The 18,136-nt window shown below is 25.0% G+C and overlaps 2 long non-coding RNA genes across 2 annotated transcripts; both read left to right on the forward strand.

The window, feature by feature from the left end:
* Nucleotides 1-2,147: 2,147 nt before the first annotated feature.
* On the forward strand, nucleotides 2,148-2,561 carry LOC135928343 (uncharacterized). The gene is made up of 3 exons (XR_010572298.1): nucleotides 2,148-2,284; nucleotides 2,383-2,503; nucleotides 2,543-2,561. It is a non-coding gene; the product is annotated as an uncharacterized LOC135928343 (long non-coding RNA).
* Nucleotides 2,562-6,999: 4,438 nt separating this feature from the next.
* LOC135929197 (uncharacterized) lies at nucleotides 7,000-7,492 on the forward strand. Its single transcript, XR_010572512.1, has 3 exons — nucleotides 7,000-7,072; nucleotides 7,146-7,338; nucleotides 7,380-7,492. It is a non-coding gene; the product is annotated as an uncharacterized LOC135929197 (long non-coding RNA).
* The last annotated feature ends 10,644 nt before the right edge of the window (nucleotides 7,493-18,136 follow it).

Below are 18,136 nucleotides of genomic sequence, written 5' to 3' on the forward strand. Positions count from 1 at the left end.
GAAAAAAAAGTAAAGGAAAGGGGAAAGAAAGGGGAAAGAAAGGGAGAAAGAAAGCAAAAGGTTAAGGAAAAGAAAAAGGGTACTATGAAAGGAAAAGGGAACTATGAAAGGAAAAGGGATGGAGGTAAGATAAAAAGTCCAATTTGGGTCGATTTTTAAAAACGACCCAATTAAGTTTTTAGCCAAAATAATATGTAAGACTGAAGATCTCATAGAGGGGGACCTATATTTTGTTAAATCTCAAGGCTTATATAATATTATTATGTCTAAAATCTTAATAGGGTGGTTTTTGTAAATCGACCCAAATCAGCTTCGTAACAACCCTATAATAACTGATAAAGAAAAAGGGAAAGGTAAAGAAAAAAAGAGGGGAGGAGAAGGAGCAGTGAAAGGAAAAATAAAAAAAGGAAGAAGAAGGAAAGAATAAATAGAACTTATTATTATTTTTAATAAAATAAAACCTGTCGAGGAGTCAATAAGTGCTTTATTATAGTAATAGAGGTGCTAGCATTAATACCCTTTAGAGAGCATATCCAGTGCAGTGGATAATATTCGCTGTTTGGGAATTTAATGATTTGTATATTATCTATAAAATATAAATAATAGTAACATTGATAAATGTTTATTTAAAATTGATTTGTATATTATCTATAAAATATTCTTTTTTTTACTGAGATAGAAAAGAATGGAAAATAATTTTATATTTTGTTATAATAAAATATATTCATTATTTATTGTATAAAAATAATTTTTTATTAGTATATTATACATATCTTGAATTATTAATTAAAAACAAAGTTATTCTTGTAACCTTATTTTATCTATACATATATTTTTTAACTATATTTAAAAAAGGGGCTCAGTTTTAAATAATAATAAGTAATAAGGCAAGGTTAAGAAAAAGTAATCTGTAGCAGGTATTAAATTTTTTTTAAATCTTATAAAAAATGACAAATCTTTGTTTTTTATAAATATATTTTTCTAATAATCAGCTAAAAAAAAGGTATTGATGCTCCTTAATTGCTACACCATCTTTACCCCAATGGTTATAAACGATTCCCTTCAATATAATATTAAAATTTTTATTCATTAAAACAGACTATTTAATATATAAATTTGAATCATCATTAACATTTACATGTGATATCACCTTCCATTGATAATCATTACCCTAAAATATCTTGTATTGTTAAATATATTAACTTTAATAAATATTTCAAAATAACTGGCATTATTCTTAAAATAATTGACATAAATATGTGCAGTTTCCTTTTATTTTTGAATTCTTCCTACCATTTTATATAACTATCTGTGTAAAATATTTGATACTATAACAATAATCTTTCCATGATTTAATATGTTTTAAGATAAATCTAAAATAGAGATGATTATTTCTATAATATTTAAGAAAAATCATATTCTTTTTTATTGAAATTGTATATTTTTTATCAACGAATCGCAACATATCCTTTTCAAATACCGATTTATAAGCTTTATTTGAATATACATAACGCGTTGATTATAAATGAGGGTTGATTTTAAAAAAAAATATATAAAAAAATAAATTAATAAGTACCAATGATATGACGTCACATGTCAATACGTACCGATGACCTTTCGTACCGATGATATGACATAACGAATGACGTAATTAGGACATCGGAAAATTAAAATATAGATAAATAATAAAATATTAAAAAATAAACTCTTTGCTTCTTTATCTTGTAAGTAGCTATAAAATAATTTTGAATTATTTTTTTAAAATATTTTTTAAATTTTTATAATAATAATAAGAAGAAAAAGGATTCAAATTTAACACTTAAAATTTAATAATTTTTCAAGGGGTATCAGCTCCTCATAAAAATTTTAAAAGGTTGCTCAGAATAAATAAACTAGTTGACGTGGGACTAGCCTCCCTCAAATACACACCTTATTATAATACTAATATCGTAATTTATTTATAAAGTTATGAAAATAGTCTTGAATAAATATTTTGAATATGTTTCTGTTTCCGTAATTGCATCAAAATACTCATTCTTAATATATTTAATTTTTAAATAAGTAAAAATAATTATTTTACGTGATACGTGATAAAAGCATTTTCGATCTCTGGTTATGGATACAACAGAGCTTCGCTAGGTTTTCCTCAAAAATCCATCAAATTGGATAGTTAATTAAGGGGAGAAAAAATGAGGAGCCCTTCAGTTTTTTAAATTAATGATAAAATTAATGCCTAATTGTGTTTTCAATAGTATGCATCCAAGCAATGGCTACCAAAATAAAAGTATTAAATCTTTACAAGATGCTTTTAAGAGAATCCTCTAAATTTAAGACTTATAATTTTAGGTTTTTTAAAGAGTATATTTATTATTTTTAATTTAGAGAATATGCTTTAGAAAGGGTCAAAACTTCATTTCATGAAAATATTAATATAATAGATAAAAATAAGCTTCAAAAATTATATGAAGATGGAATCAAAAACTTGGATCTTTTACGAAGACAAGTTATTTTACAATTTGTTTATAAGCTACATTTAATTTAGGCCTTAATAAATCAGCTATATGCCACAAATCCCTTGGTTATAGAACAAATGAATAAATGATTACTATAGTCAAAAATAATTATGTTATTATTTACTTACAATGAGCAGTATATTTTTTATATAATTAAGTAAATGCTTGAAACATGAACCACTGTCATAAAAAAAGGCTATAATAGATGAAAAGAAAGCTATACTATTATTAGATGTTTATATTATTCACAATTTACACAATAAATTTGGAATTAAAATGATATAATATATGATAAAGAATATTTTAATTTAATGATGATAGCAAGATACAAAATTTTTATAAATATTTTACTGTAATTTTTGAGATGCATTGAACTTGTTATTAAACCTATATAATATAATACTTTTTAATGATCCAGATTCAACTTTTTTAAAGGAGCTAACCAAACATTTATATAGTAATATTATGTCAAATCATTACTTTTGGCCAACCTTTCAATTTATAAATAGGTGCGTAAATATATTCTAGTTATACTAAAAACAAAATTTTAGCTCATTAGCAATTAGAGTACCTGAGATAAAGGGGATTGAAGTTACAAAATTGTTTTTTTAACCTTGGATGTTGAATAATAGTTTTAAATTAAAAGCTGAATTGTTTTGAATATTGAATCTTAATAATTGTCAATAGATTATGATAGAGAATCAAGATTGATTATTTTAAAATATTGGTTATCTTATATCCATTTGGAAATTAATATATTGAATATATTATTATATCCAATTTTTCAGGTTTTATTTTTTTTATAATAATTTCTTCAATTACAATTAGTATCACTGGGTAATTACTTTAAAAAATATTGTGAGTAATATATAAAAATGTATAAATGGCCCAATATGCAATGGTGTCATTATCTTTTATCTCAGCTCAGGTTTCCATTTTCTTATATTCATTTTATATTGGGATTTGCAAACCCTGAGTATTTAAATTTCCTATTCTGTTAATTTCTTAATTTTAAATCATTTACTTAAGGTTATTTTTAAATTTATAATCGCCCGTAATCAGAAATGTATTTTAGCATATGGAGATTACACACATTAGATTTCAGACATTTTTGCCACAACTGATATTGGGATATGGAATCCATGTGGATTCTGAATAGTGCTGTAAAGTAACGTCAAAAAAGTAACGCCATTCATTACCTTCATCTAAAGGTAATGGTAACGCGTTTCTTTTTTTGAGTAATGGTAACACAAAACGTTACTTTACTCGTTACTTTATATTTTTTCTTAAAAAATATCAATAAAAAGAAAAACATATTTTATTGTATTATAAAAATTACTTTTATTTATTTTTTAATTCTTAATATTAATAATTTAAGACTGGTTTAATTCATATCAACAACTTCCAACATTTTTTTTAAAATTCTGGTTGTTAAATTATCAGTCGAAATTAATATTCAATCAAAATTCAAAGTAAATATAATGATATTATTAATTTATTTATTTTAAAAGAATATTATGTCCATAGTACTTACTTCTTTAGATGAAGAACATTTAACCCTTCCCTGGCCCCAATTTGAATTATATTTTAAATCAATTAAGAAGATTCCTGGTAGAGGTCTGCATTGGGCGGGTTTTTGGATAATATGCTTGCCCACTCAATGTTTAAAAATTTTTTTAACCCGCCTGCCCAGCTCGCCCATAGTTTTCAAAAAAAATATACCCGCCCACTCGCCCATTAATCTAAAAATTTCCCGCCCGCCCATTAGTCAGAAATTTTTTACCTGCCCGCCCATTATTTATAAAAATTTTTTTACCCAAGCCTGCTATTTTAAGCATCTAATGGAAATAGTTTAAACATTACATCTCTATAAGTTTTATAATTTGGGAAATTACTATATTAAGCTTAAAAAATATTCAATTTAAATTATGGATAATTTATTTTATCATATAAAATATTTATAAAATATAAATATAAAATAAATATTATAAGTAATTATAATGCAAAAATAATAATGAATCCACATTTTTGGGATTCAAACACGTTCTTCTTTGTTCTAAAAACCTTCCGGCAATGCTAAATTTTCTTTCAGAAGTAGCGTTTGGATACGTTGCGGCTAACTGTTGTAGCACAAGGTATGATCTTATTAACATCCAATTTACCATATGTTGCCCCTAAGTCGGCAAATCTTTGTAAAATATTTATAAATCCAGGTCCTTGAACTGCTTGAAATGGCCTAAAAAAGATAAAAGAATAATGTATTAAATTAAAATACCTAATGTCTCTAGCGCAATATTCTACAAAATTCTCTATTAGACCAGATTTTATCATTTTGTTTAATTGAGAATTGTCTTTTTCAAAATATCCAGTTATTTTTTTATTATCTATCAAATCTTCATAATTTGCAGATGAACATTGATGCCGAAGGAAGAAGGAGGTGCCACTTTTGCTATTATATTTAAAGATGGACTCGCAATCATTGCAGCGAATCCAATCTAGCTTTTTGTCATTTTCATCAAAAATAATTTTAAATTGTTTCCACATAGACGATTTAAGTTTATTATTATTATCTTCATTGTTTTTTATCTTATATAAATTATTTTTTATTTTCTTAGCAATCAATTCTTTATTCATATTTTAACATTAAATTAAAAAATATTATTTTGTTAAAATTATATTATAAAAAATAATATTTATATATTATATAAGAAAATAAAAATAAAAAGGGCAATATAAAGATAAACAATCATTACTAAAATAAAATAACACAATGGAGTAATTTCATTATTCCCAAAAAAGGAAATTTTAATTTTCAATATCTAAAAAATTATATATTTTAAGAAAAAGTTTTATTTCATTTCCATAAAAGGAGATTTTAATTTGTTTATAGAAAAGTTTGTTTTTATTTGTAGAAAAAGTTTTTTTAATTGAAGAAAAAAGTTGATTTATTTTATAAAAAGTTATAAAGGCTTTTTATTTTTTAAGTTCGTAAGAACAATTTTTTATTAATTAAAATTTTTAATTTTTTTAACCCGCCCTCCCACCCATTATCTAAATTTCTTAACCCGCCCGCCCACCCGCCCATTGTTAAAAATTTTTTTAACCCGCCCGCCTGCCCGTTATTAAAAAAATTTTACCCGCCCGCCCGCCCACTTAGATGGGCGGGCGGGCAGGAAACCCGACCAATGCAGACCTCTAATTCCTGGTACCAAGTTTACACTTGGTAAATGTAAATTATGTCCCAATGTAAATATTTCAACATCAATGTCAAGTAGCTCAAACTTGAAAAAACATTTGAAGGTAAAAAATGAATTAATATAAAATTATTTTAAACATGTAAAAACTTAATCATGAAATGATTTTGAAAAAATTTATTAAAATTTCATTATAGATTTTATTTTATTATTAGCATCTTATTATTAAACCATGTATTTATTTTAATGATAGTACACAATAAAATAAATTTGAAATGTATAAATTTTATACAGATTATTATATTAAAAATTTATTATACATAAATATTTTAAAAAGATTACAATAAAATTTAAATATTCTTGTTACTCATAATGGTATTTAAAAAAATATATACTAAAACAAATGATTATATTATCAAAATATAAATAACTTTTATTGCAAATTCAATACCTTTATAAAAAATATATAAATATTATGACTAAGAATTTATTATAATTAAGTTTTGCATATAAAAATTTTAATACTAAAAAACATATTATAATCATATTGTAATTTTATTACTTAACTCTGAGATAGATTTGGTTATTTAACCTTTTTAAATTAGATAATGACCTTTCTTTAGTGCAGGTATTAATATGTAAGGTAATAAAATAAAACTTTGATATTAGGCAGGGAATCTAAAGTGTAATTCACATGGAAAAAGTCTACAAGTCATTTTATGGTCTCAAAGTGTGCTCTATTCTCAAGATTTTTATATCAAAATTTGAAATTTCGTTTTAGAGAACTGAATTTAGATATTTTTCCTGATTCCTTTTTATATGATAATTCTGATCTGATAAAGATAAGAAATTGAAAAATTATCTTTGGAAATTATAATTTCAATTTTAATGTATTATTAGCTTAGTGAGGGATTAAAAATGCAATTAAATTTTTAAAAGATTTATCTTCAATTATTTTAGTTATTTTTTTTAAAAAAACTGGAATTAAAAATATTTAAATTAAAAAATTATAGACTATATATTCTTCAAGAATAAAAGAAATAAATCAAAATTTGAGCAGTAAAAAAAAATTGAAACCAATCAACACACAATCTTTGAGATTCAAAATCCATCTACCTCAAAGACAAAAATAACACAATCAATTGTTGATGAATTAGTTTTTAATTTTGTAATTGAAAAATTAAAACCATTTTCAATTGTAGAAAGCACTGCTTTTATTAATATTATCAAAAAATTGCAGCCATCTAAAAATGTGATGTCTAGGCCTACTCTCATATTAAAAATTAACAAAGCATATGACACAATGACAAAGAAATTAGTGGATTTATTGTGTATCCCGAAAATTGTCTATACAGTGGATTCTTGGTGAGCTTATCATATATATAAAAATATATATTCTATAAATTGATAATATTGTCTTTAAAAAGTTCTTATTTAGGGATGGCGGTTCATTGGTTATACCCAGACACTCATGAGAGGGTTTTAGCCTGCTTAGCTTGTAGAAGGCTAAATCAAAAACATACATATGATTATCTAGCAAAAATAATCTTTGAAATTTTTACCATAAGGATACAAAATAAAGTGACCTAATGCATTATCGATAATGCTCGAAATTATTTAAAAACCTTCAAGTAAAAAAAATTATATAATATATTTATTAAAATTTTATTAGAGTATATGAACAAGGAGAGGAATCGGATGATGAAATAGTTCCTCTGCCATTATTTGATCTATTTGAAGATCAAAATATTAATGATAGTATTGTATACTTACCTAAGCATCTGATAGTATTGTATACTTACCTAAGCATCATTCCTGTTCAGCACACACTTTAAATCTATTTAGAAAATGTAATTTTTGAAATGGTTTTATAATGGACATCGTTAAGTACCTTTTCAGTGTCAATAAGCTTTTGTGGAATAAACATGGGCAATCTTCTAACTGTGCAGCCATTTTTAAGGAAAATATGGGAAGATATTTAATTAAACCTGTTATAACAAGATGTAATTCTTTCTATAACTTTGTAATATTAATAAATAGTCTTATTATGGTGGATTCCCAAAAATTTGATGAATTTTGCGACAAATTTGGATTATAGAGATTTTCAACGACTAGTCGTTCATAGATGAATATTGTATGGTTAGTGTTAATTAAAATATGATATGTATATATATGATTTTATAGGTTATGGAACGATAGCTACGGCTCTTGCAATTTTAGAGAGCGAAGAAAATATGCATTTGGGATATCTCACTCCCGCTATAACCATTATAATATCAAAACTTAAAAAATTGGCTTTAAATAATTTTAAGTTTTATAAGCCGCTTATTGATTCAATCCTGGAAACCATAGATAAAAGGTATACAGTTCAAATATTGCTTATAATTTATATTTTTACTATCATATTTTCAATAGATTCAAACACATCTATGATGATGAATATATTATATCGGCAATAATTCACCCACTATTTAAATTGGATTGGCCTTGGATAAAATTAGAGGTCAATAAAGAAAGAATGCTGGAACTTATTTCCAGTTTGAGAAAAGATATTGATAAATAAAGAACAGGCTTGATTCTTTTATCCAACACACACACTAGAATATTTTCGGATAAAGATAAATTTTTTTTTGATGAGGAAGTGAATGAAGATCTCTGTGAAGATGATCCTTCAAGCTTTTTTCAAAATTATTTCCTTAAATATTTTTAATAAAATCCCTGAATTGAAAATTTTGTTTATTAAATATAACACCACTCTCCCATCCTCTGCGCCAATTGAACGTGTGTTTAGCACGGTGAAAGCTGTGTTGAGTATTAAGCCCTCATGCTTATCTGATCACAATTTTGAAAATCAATTGTTGTTAAAAATAAATAAAAAATTGTTACATAAAGATGTTATATTATAATATATTATTTTTGTATAATTTTATTCATATTATAAATATATATGAAAATTTTATTATAAAAAGATCTAATCTTATATGTTCTTATAGTTTTATTTTATTATATATTGTCAGAAAAAAATTAATATTTTTTTGCATTATGCATTTAATTTTTTTAAGTAACGCATAGCCCGTTACTTTTTTGAAAAGTCGGTAACGCGCGTTCCTTTTGTAAAATGGTAACGGGTAAAGGTAACGCGTTCCATATTTCAGATGTAACGAGTAACGGTAACGCTCTTTTTTGTAGTAACGTTTACAGTTCTAATTCTGAATCATCACAGTAGTGTGGTAAATTAGTTGGTTTTACACGACCACGACCCTGGTTTTAGGTCGAAAAAATGAACCAAAACCAAATTCATCGACCCGAGCACCAACCCTAACACAGCATCGACCCGATTTATTTTATATAAATAAAAACATGATATTATTTAATATTGAAATGAAATTTTAATTATTTTTTATTATATTGAAAATGGTTTATGTTTTTTAAATGTAATTATAATATTATTTTAACAATAAATTTGTGATTTTTCACGCCCAAAATTTTAAGCAATTGATAATTTGATAAGAATTTTAAATTTTGTAAATAAATCTTTTTTGAGAAATTCTTTTGTGAATTTTAATATAAATAAACAATCTTTTAGATGAATGAAATATTTTATAGTTTTTTTAATCATTTTTCTGAAATTATTTTTTAAGTATATTAAAAGAAGTTGTAATTTCTAAATAATTTATTAAGCATGCTTAAATAAAATTTCAGAAAAGATGTACCTTTGATAAGTGACAATTGTCATAATCGTTTTTTTTAAAGTTTTTTTAATTTTTTATGTCGCAAATTACAAATAATTAATATTGAAAACAAATTTAAATAAAACTTCAGTCAATATGTACCCTGGATAAGTGACAATTGTAATAATCGTTAATTTTAAAGTTTTTTGAATTTTCTTTGTCGCAAATGGGAATATTGAAAACAAATTTAAATAAAACTTCAGTCAATACGTACCCTGGATAAGTGACAATTGTCATAATCGTTAATTTTAAAGTTTTTTGAGAGTACCAACACCAACTTTTATTATATTATTTTATTGTGACTGAATGTGAATGTTTTGTTGAATTGTATTTTACATAGAGGACGAATATTTCAATATTAGCATAGACATATTCTTATTTAATATTAGATTTCGATTCCTTTTTCAAAAATTGTTCATTTCATCGACCCGAGCATGGACCGGATCACTTACTCCAAACAAACCTATTATTAGTTTATTGTAAATATTTTGCGCAATCATATTTTTATATATAGAGGACGAATATTTCAATATTAACATGAAAAATAATCATATTTATTTAATATTATATACCTTTTTTAAAAAAATATTCTCTTATAATCTATAAATTAAAAATTAGAGACCGAGTAATTCAATTCCTTATTAATTATTGATATCGAATGAAATAATTATCTTCTAAGACCGGGAAAAATTTATTATAGGAATTTATCGATTTTTAGATATTTATAATTCATATCATCAAATGAGGGTATTATATCTTTTGTAATAATTTTTGGGATCTCTAAAATTATAAAAATTGGCTAAGACTTAAACCGATTAGTTGAGTTGGCTCAGTAGTTCAGTTAAACGATATCTTTTGAGTTTTGATATTCATTTTTATTTATAGATAGGGGTCGTTAAATTACAAATAAACAAAATATAGACTAATTAATCACTTAACAAACCACGACATTTTTTTTAATAAAACAATTATTTCTTTTTTAGGGATGTACCGATATTTCCCGAGCACCAACCAGAGTTATATTAATGAACTGAATGTTAATATTTTGCTCAATTATATTTTTGTGCATAGAAGACGAATATTTCAATATTAACATATAAATATTCATATTTATTATTTAATATTTTATTCCTTTTTTGAAAATGGTTCCTTTCATTGATCCGAGCATGGACCAGAGCACCTACTCCAAACAATATTATATTATTGTGAGTGAATATTTTGCCCAATCATATTTTTATGCATAGAGAACGAAATATTAACAGAAAAGTAATCATATATTTACTGTTGTTAATTTACTTGATTGAAACAGCTTATTTAAAATAAATTAAAATATTTTCAGACTTAAAGGTAAAGGAGGTTGTTAGTAGTGCCTGCAAATAGGTATAACTGAGATCGCGTTTTAATAAATTGCAATGGGCTCAGGCCAAAAAAAATTGAATTTGCAGAGCTCCCTTAGGTAGAGTATAGTTATTTAACCATATTCAAAACTTTTGTGGGGTTTATACTTTATTGGATACCTATTTTCAATTTATAAAAAAAAAATTTCAGTTAAAATATTGAGCGTTTCTTAAATTGCAATGGGCTCAGTGGGGAAGTCATGGTCCTCTTGTTCAGGACTTTTTTGCCTTCCAAAAAAATGGTAAATTCTATGATCTAAAATGTCTTTTAAATTATACAATAGGATGCATGCATATATAATTAAATAAAAAATAAGTTATCTAAAACCCTTCCTCTAATATTCTTATTATCACAATTTTCTTGACAAAAAAACTCCACAGTTCTATTTGAATTAACATTAAAAAATATATATTTGCAATATGTTTAAAATAAATATTAGACATATGTGAGTGAAAAAATCATTAATTCTTACATAACCCAAAATCTATTTTTAGAATTAATAGACCATTTTAAAATTTATAAGAACCAGAAAGTAACTCATAATATAACTGTAACTAATCACTAGTTATGTTTCAAAAGTAAATTTAAAACACTTCTTTTTATTAATATCCGTCAATTCAAAAATTTTAACAAAGTTCTAAAAAAGGATGTTTTTCAAAAATTATATTTATCGTCTGCCTTTTTATTTACTTAATTCTAAAATATTCTATTTTAAGTAAGTATTTTTTTTTCTTACTAAAAGTTTTCGTCATTTATATTATTTTTAGATAAAAACAAACGATATTCATTTTTGGGTTCAGTTGGGGGAGGGGGATTTTAATTATTATTTTTTTTATTTACGTGATACGTGATATATAGCGCTTTTGCCCTCTAACGTTGAAGATTCAACAGAGCTACGCTAGGTTTTCCTCATTTCCATCTAATTGGAACAATTTAATTTGGGTATAAAAATAAAAATATGAAGAGCCCTCCACACGTTTGTGGGCAAGCCGCACGTACTTGTAGGTACAACATTTAGAAAAATGTTGCTTAAACCTCTATAGGCTTTAATTTAGAAGGAGTGGGACAAAGAAAAAGCCTATACCCGAGAACTACAGTATAATTTAATTACTTTAAAGGTGGGTGATGGCTGATTTTAAGCTTAATTTCTTTAATGTAAGTTATATCTGTAAATAAATATGATTAAAATAAAATAATATTTACCACCGGATGAACCGAACCCCAAAAGGCCAATAATAATAATCAAATCTGATTTTTATCAAAAAAGGGATTTCTACCTTTTTGTTATTTATTTATATAAAAAATAAAATAATTTTTTTCAAAACGTTACTTTATTATAATTATTTGAAAATTAATGGGGGGGGGGGGGGTGAATTAAGCCACTAAAACTTATGAATTTTATTTTTTTCGAATTTTATAAATAATAAATAACTAATAAATTCTATTTATAGATCGAGATCATTAATTAATCTATTTTCATATAATAAATATATTAAAAAATTTGAAATAAATATTATTTAAATTATTATCTAAAATTTATCGAAGATTTATTTTTAGCATGAATTCTAGTGACATCGATATGATGGAAGTTGGATTAGATTTAATTTCGTCCCAATTACAGTCTACATAATATTCAGAACCTTCTTCTAACCATTCTTCTACCTCGTTAGATATGAAGGGGAGTTTTGTTGTTACTCCCACTAAGATGCATAAACAATGTATACATTGTTCCAAAAAATACAGTAGTACAACTTCCTCAAGTAATATTTTATTCCTATAAATAAGGGCCATTTCACGTCAAATCGATCAGATTCGGCCGACCGCTTTTAAAATTGTTAAAAAATTTATGAAATTATTTAGATAGGTATATAATGAGAAAGCCGTTTATTTTATTAAAAAATATCGAATATCATTAAATATAGTAAAAACTAAGGGGCAATGTGGGCAAATGCCCATTGGGATTTTTTTAAATATTCTTTTAAGGCCCTGCCTGGATTTTGTTATATATTTTTTATTCTAAATAGGAAATCTAAATAGATATATAGTATATTACATATTGATACAATAAAAAATTTGTGCAATAATATTTTGAGAATATAATATATTCTATTTGTGATAATTTTAATTTGTTTTAAAAAATGCCTGGTAAAAAGTAGTGTTGTTAAATGGATTTGAGCCGATTTTTAAAAAGATGAGTGTCCCGACTACATTTTTAAAATTTAAAATATTTTGAGATTATTAAAATAGATTTCATAAAAAGAACGATGACGCGTTTCAGAACTATAAAGATTTAAAAACGTAACGTTTTTTAGTCAATCGGCAAATAATCTAAATTTTTGACCTCATGATCAACTTTATTCCGATAGTAGGGACTAGGGCTATTCGGCGTTTTTGTCAAAATCATCATAAGCCTGAAAATAATTGGTGTATTTGAATTTATAAAATACTATGAGATAGCCTAACAAACATTTATCTAAAGTTATACATGAATAAATATTTTTAATATTTTATTGATTCTAGTAAAAGTTAAATTTTTCCCCAAGCCCCAAACCCGGGGCTTGTAAATTCCATTGGTTTATTAAGTCTCTTACATAGATGATTATAATTATTATTCTTCTATTTTTTATGGACTATGTTTTATTGATATAATACATCATTTGCATCTAAATAATTCATATAAATATGTCAAAATATGACATTTTATTAATTTTAAAAAATGTTTAAGTTTTTAATTATTTTTAAAATTTTTTTTCTAATTATAATAATTATCATATAGAATTAATTTAAGGCTATAATAGTAGCCAATGAATACTTATTATATCATATTTTTAAGCATAATTTAATTGATTCAGCTAGCCTTGATTCTAATAGCACCTAGTTATTCATATGATTAACCCTATCCAGCGCGAAAAAAACATGTTGATAATTTTAATATAATATAATTTAAATTTTTCAAAAATATTTAAAAAAAAATAAAAGGTTCATATAGATACAACCACCCCTCCCCACCCTCAGCCATCTCTTGAGCCAGAGAAATTTTTAAATTAAATAAGATGAAGGGGAACATTGCATTGATTAGACCTCCATCTTATTAAATCTATTGTAATCGTCAAAATCATTAATTTTATAGCTTTAAGATTAAACAAATAATAAGCCAGGTGCCGTCATATAAATTCTCGGAATACCCTTGAATAAAAAAATGGATAAAATAATCATAAAAAAAATTATTCAACGCTGGGCGATAAAATAATATGATAAAATTTTAAAAATAAAAAAAGATTTTTTCTTGTCCCAAAATATAAATCCTAATTTATATTTGTTTATGATAGATAATTTTTTAGATAATCTTGGACAACTTTCATTGACAAATTATATCTAAAAAGTTTCGCGAATTTAAAGTGATTTATAGCAGGGACTTGGAGAGCACTTTTTTTTAAATATATTCTTTAAACAAAATTTTTATGCTTTAAATTCTAATTATCTCGGCCGAGGCCTGTTTATGAATAATTATGATAATATTTTTGAGTTTCCGGTTGTTATTTTTTTATAGAAGTAGTAATGTTAAAATTATGAAAATGTTTCTTTCTTTATCAGTTCCTATTAGTGCTTTGCTTTAACTAGTAAAGTAGCAAGTTTAAAAAAACTATCAGCAACCAAGTCAGTCTTACGTCAATTTTTTAGAAAATTTTATCAATATTTAATACTTTGTGAGTTATTTTAAACTGCACTGTCCGGCTCAAATTTCTTTAAATTTATATTATATATTAATTTACAAATTTAAAATATGTGGTTTTAAAATATATAGCACGGCCCTTTTATTTAAAAAAATTTTTTTAGGCTGGGCCCGGGTATATTTAAAAAAATTAAAATACGGCCCGGTTCGTGTACCCGAGCCGGGTTTAAGGCTGGGTCTGTAGGTCTGATCTAATTTATTTCTCGTTTTTAATTTCCCTGATAAATGTGATTTTACTAAATCTATTCCGAAGAGAATCTACTCTGAGAAATTCATGATTTTACTATAAAAATTTTGTATTTAACAATGTAATTCCATTAATTTTTAATAATTTATAAAGGAGTCGGCCGAAAATGTGCCTTTTTTGACCGATTTGATGAAAACCATAAATTATATTTTTGCTAAATAGGAACATCTCATCCTTCAGAAATATCTACTGTCACAACCCCGAATGTGATGACGGGAATAAGAAAACCGTTAATTAGTGAAAATTTAAAATTAAATCATCTGATTACGACATCTTATTTTATCAAATATACCTTTCAGAACAATAGAACATGAAAGTTTTAAGGAAATGATTTATTATTGCAATAATGATTTTAAAATATGGACAAGGCCAACTATGAAAAAAAAATTAGTAGCTATATATGAATCGGCCAAAGATATAATTATTAAAAATTATATCATATCAAGAATATTGCTGTAACTACAGATTGCTGGTCCAATCTAAATTCAATAACCTACTGTTCTATAACAATTCATTACATCAATAGTGATTGGAAAATAATCAATATGCTCCTTACAATTGTTTCGTTCCCACATCCCCATACGGGACAGGAAATTTCAGATTTGTAATTAAATTGCTTTAATGAATTTGAAATTACTTCAAAGATTTTATCAATTACTCATGACAACGCTAAAAATATTATTAGTGGTGTTAATATCTTAAGAGAAGATTTAAAACTTTTATATAAAAGAAATCTATATAATCATCGTTGCTTAGCGCTTGTAATAAATCTAATAGTTCAAGAATGCTTATGTTATTTATCTGACAAATTAGAGGTCATTCATAGGCTTATAAACAAGCTGCATACCGCTCCAAAATTAATGGAGGAGTACACCAAGATTAGTGATGGTACAAAAATTCCATTAGATGTATCCATACGCTGGAACAGAACTTATCTAATGATAGCTGCTGTAAATAAGGTATATTTTTACAAAGTATTAAATTTTATATCATTGTATACTTTATTTATTTAATACAGAACATGATGCAATTGTAAAATTAGGAGAACTATATCAAGGCAGGAATAAGTTCATCATAAATAAAGATTTACGTGAATTATTAAAAGACCTTAAAGAATTTTTGTCCCCGTTTTATAAAATTAAATGTGAAATAAGTTCACACTCGCCAACAATAGGGATGGCAATTTTATTTTTAAATTTTATTCATGAAAATTTAATAAAAGCTTCAAAAAATAAAAATGAAATAATAAATAAAGCAGCATGCTGACTAAATGTATGGATATCTTGGGGAGCCAGTTTGTCAGGAAGACGTTAATATTTTAGATTGGTAGAGAGGAAATCAGTCAAGATTTGCGTACTTTTCTGAAATGGCGAGAGATTTTTTGGCTCATCAAACTACCTCTGTCCCCAGCGAGCGAGTTTTCTCTCAAGGTGGGAGATACGGTTACTAAAAAGAGAAATCGGATGTCATCGAAAACGCTAAGACAATGCCTTGCCCTATCGTCTTGGGATGGCAAAATATTTAATTTATCAGACGAATTATATAAATAAATAAAATTATATTTATTTAAATATGCATTTTTTAATATTTTCATAATATTGTCGTTGTTATATTTTAATAAATTTTATATTCAAGTTTATGGTGTGCATGAGGTCTATTTTTATGGGGACTAGGTGTGGAATAATTAAGCTGAAGCTAATCGAATCATATAAAACCTAGATTGTTTCAATATAAAAATCTAATACGAGAGACCGGGGTTATTTTAAAAAATAAACTAAGCATCAAAATATTTAAAAGTAATTATTTTCTTTACATATCTTTATGGTTAATATTTAAGGAAAATGACGTCGCTTATTATATAATAATTAATAACATTAATCTTAATAAACAAATATATTATACAATTAATTTTAAAAGATTTCTTTTTATAAAAATGATAAATTTTTAATTTACTGCATCGATGGGGAATGCCATTTTAAAATATCGGTACATCCCTAAAAAAAGAAATAATTGTTTTGTTAAAAAAATATCGTGGTTTGTTAAGTGATTATAATTAGTCTATATTTTGTTTATTTGTAATTTAATGACCCCTATCTATAAATAAAAATGAATATCAAAACTCAAAAGATATCGCGTAACTGAACTACTGAGCCAACTCAACTAATCGGTTTAAGTCAGCCAATTTTTATAATTTTAGAGATCCCAAAAATAATTAAAAAATATATAATACCCTCATTTGATGATATGAATTATAAATATTTAAAAATCGATAAATTCCTATAATAAATTTTTCCCGGTCTTAGAAGATAATTATTTCTAATTCAATATCAATAATTAATAAGGAATTGAATTACTCGGTTTCTAATTTTTAATTTATAGATTATAAGAAGAGAATATTTTTTTTAAAAAAAGGTATATAATATTAAATAAATATAATTATTTTTTGTTAATATTGAAATATTCGTCCTCTATATATAAAAATATGATTGCGCAAAATATTTACAATAAACTAATAATAGGTTTGTTTGGAGTAAGTGATCCGGTCCATGCTCGGGTCGATGAAATGAAGAATTTTTGAAAAAGGAATCTAAATCTAATATTAAATAAGAATAAATTCAAAAAACTTTAAAAATAACGATTATGACAATTGTCACTTATCTAGAAGGTACATCTTCCCTGAAATTTTATTTAATCATGCTTAATATATTATTTAGAAATTACAACTTCTTTTAATATACTTAAAAAATAATTTCAGAAAAATGATAAAAAAAACTATAAAATATTTCATTCATCTAAAAGATTGTTTATATTTATATTAAAATTCACAAAAGAATTTCTCAAAAAGATTTATTTACAAAATTTAAAATTCTTATCAAATTAACAATTGCTTAAACTTTTGGGCGTGAAAATCACAAATTTATTGTTAAAATGATATTATAATTACATTTTTTTATGAAAAAACATCAAACCATTTTCATAATATAATAAAAAATAATTAAAATTTCATTTCAATATTAAATAAATAAAAATATTAAATAATATCATGTTTTTATTTATATAAAATAAATCGGGTCGATGCTGTGCTTGGGGTCTGTGCTCGGGTCGATAGATTTGGTCGACCAATTTGGTTGCTTTATTTTTTCGACCAAAAACCCAACCAAAATTATGCTAATTCGACCCAACCAAGCAATTTTACCAATAATTAGGGGTGTACCGATACCACTTTTTGGAGGCCGATCCGATATTTCAGATATTAAATTGATATCGGCCGATAACCAATCCGATATATCTAATTTTGTATTCTGTAAAGATACCAATGG

This window comes from Gordionus sp. m RMFG-2023, chromosome 4 (genome assembly GCF_954871325.1).
Source record: "Gordionus sp. m RMFG-2023 chromosome 4, tfGorSpeb1-WG-v2, whole genome shotgun sequence".
In the NCBI taxonomy this organism is placed as follows: domain Eukaryota; kingdom Metazoa; phylum Nematomorpha; class Gordioida; order Chordodea; family Parachordodidae; genus Gordionus; species Gordionus sp. m RMFG-2023.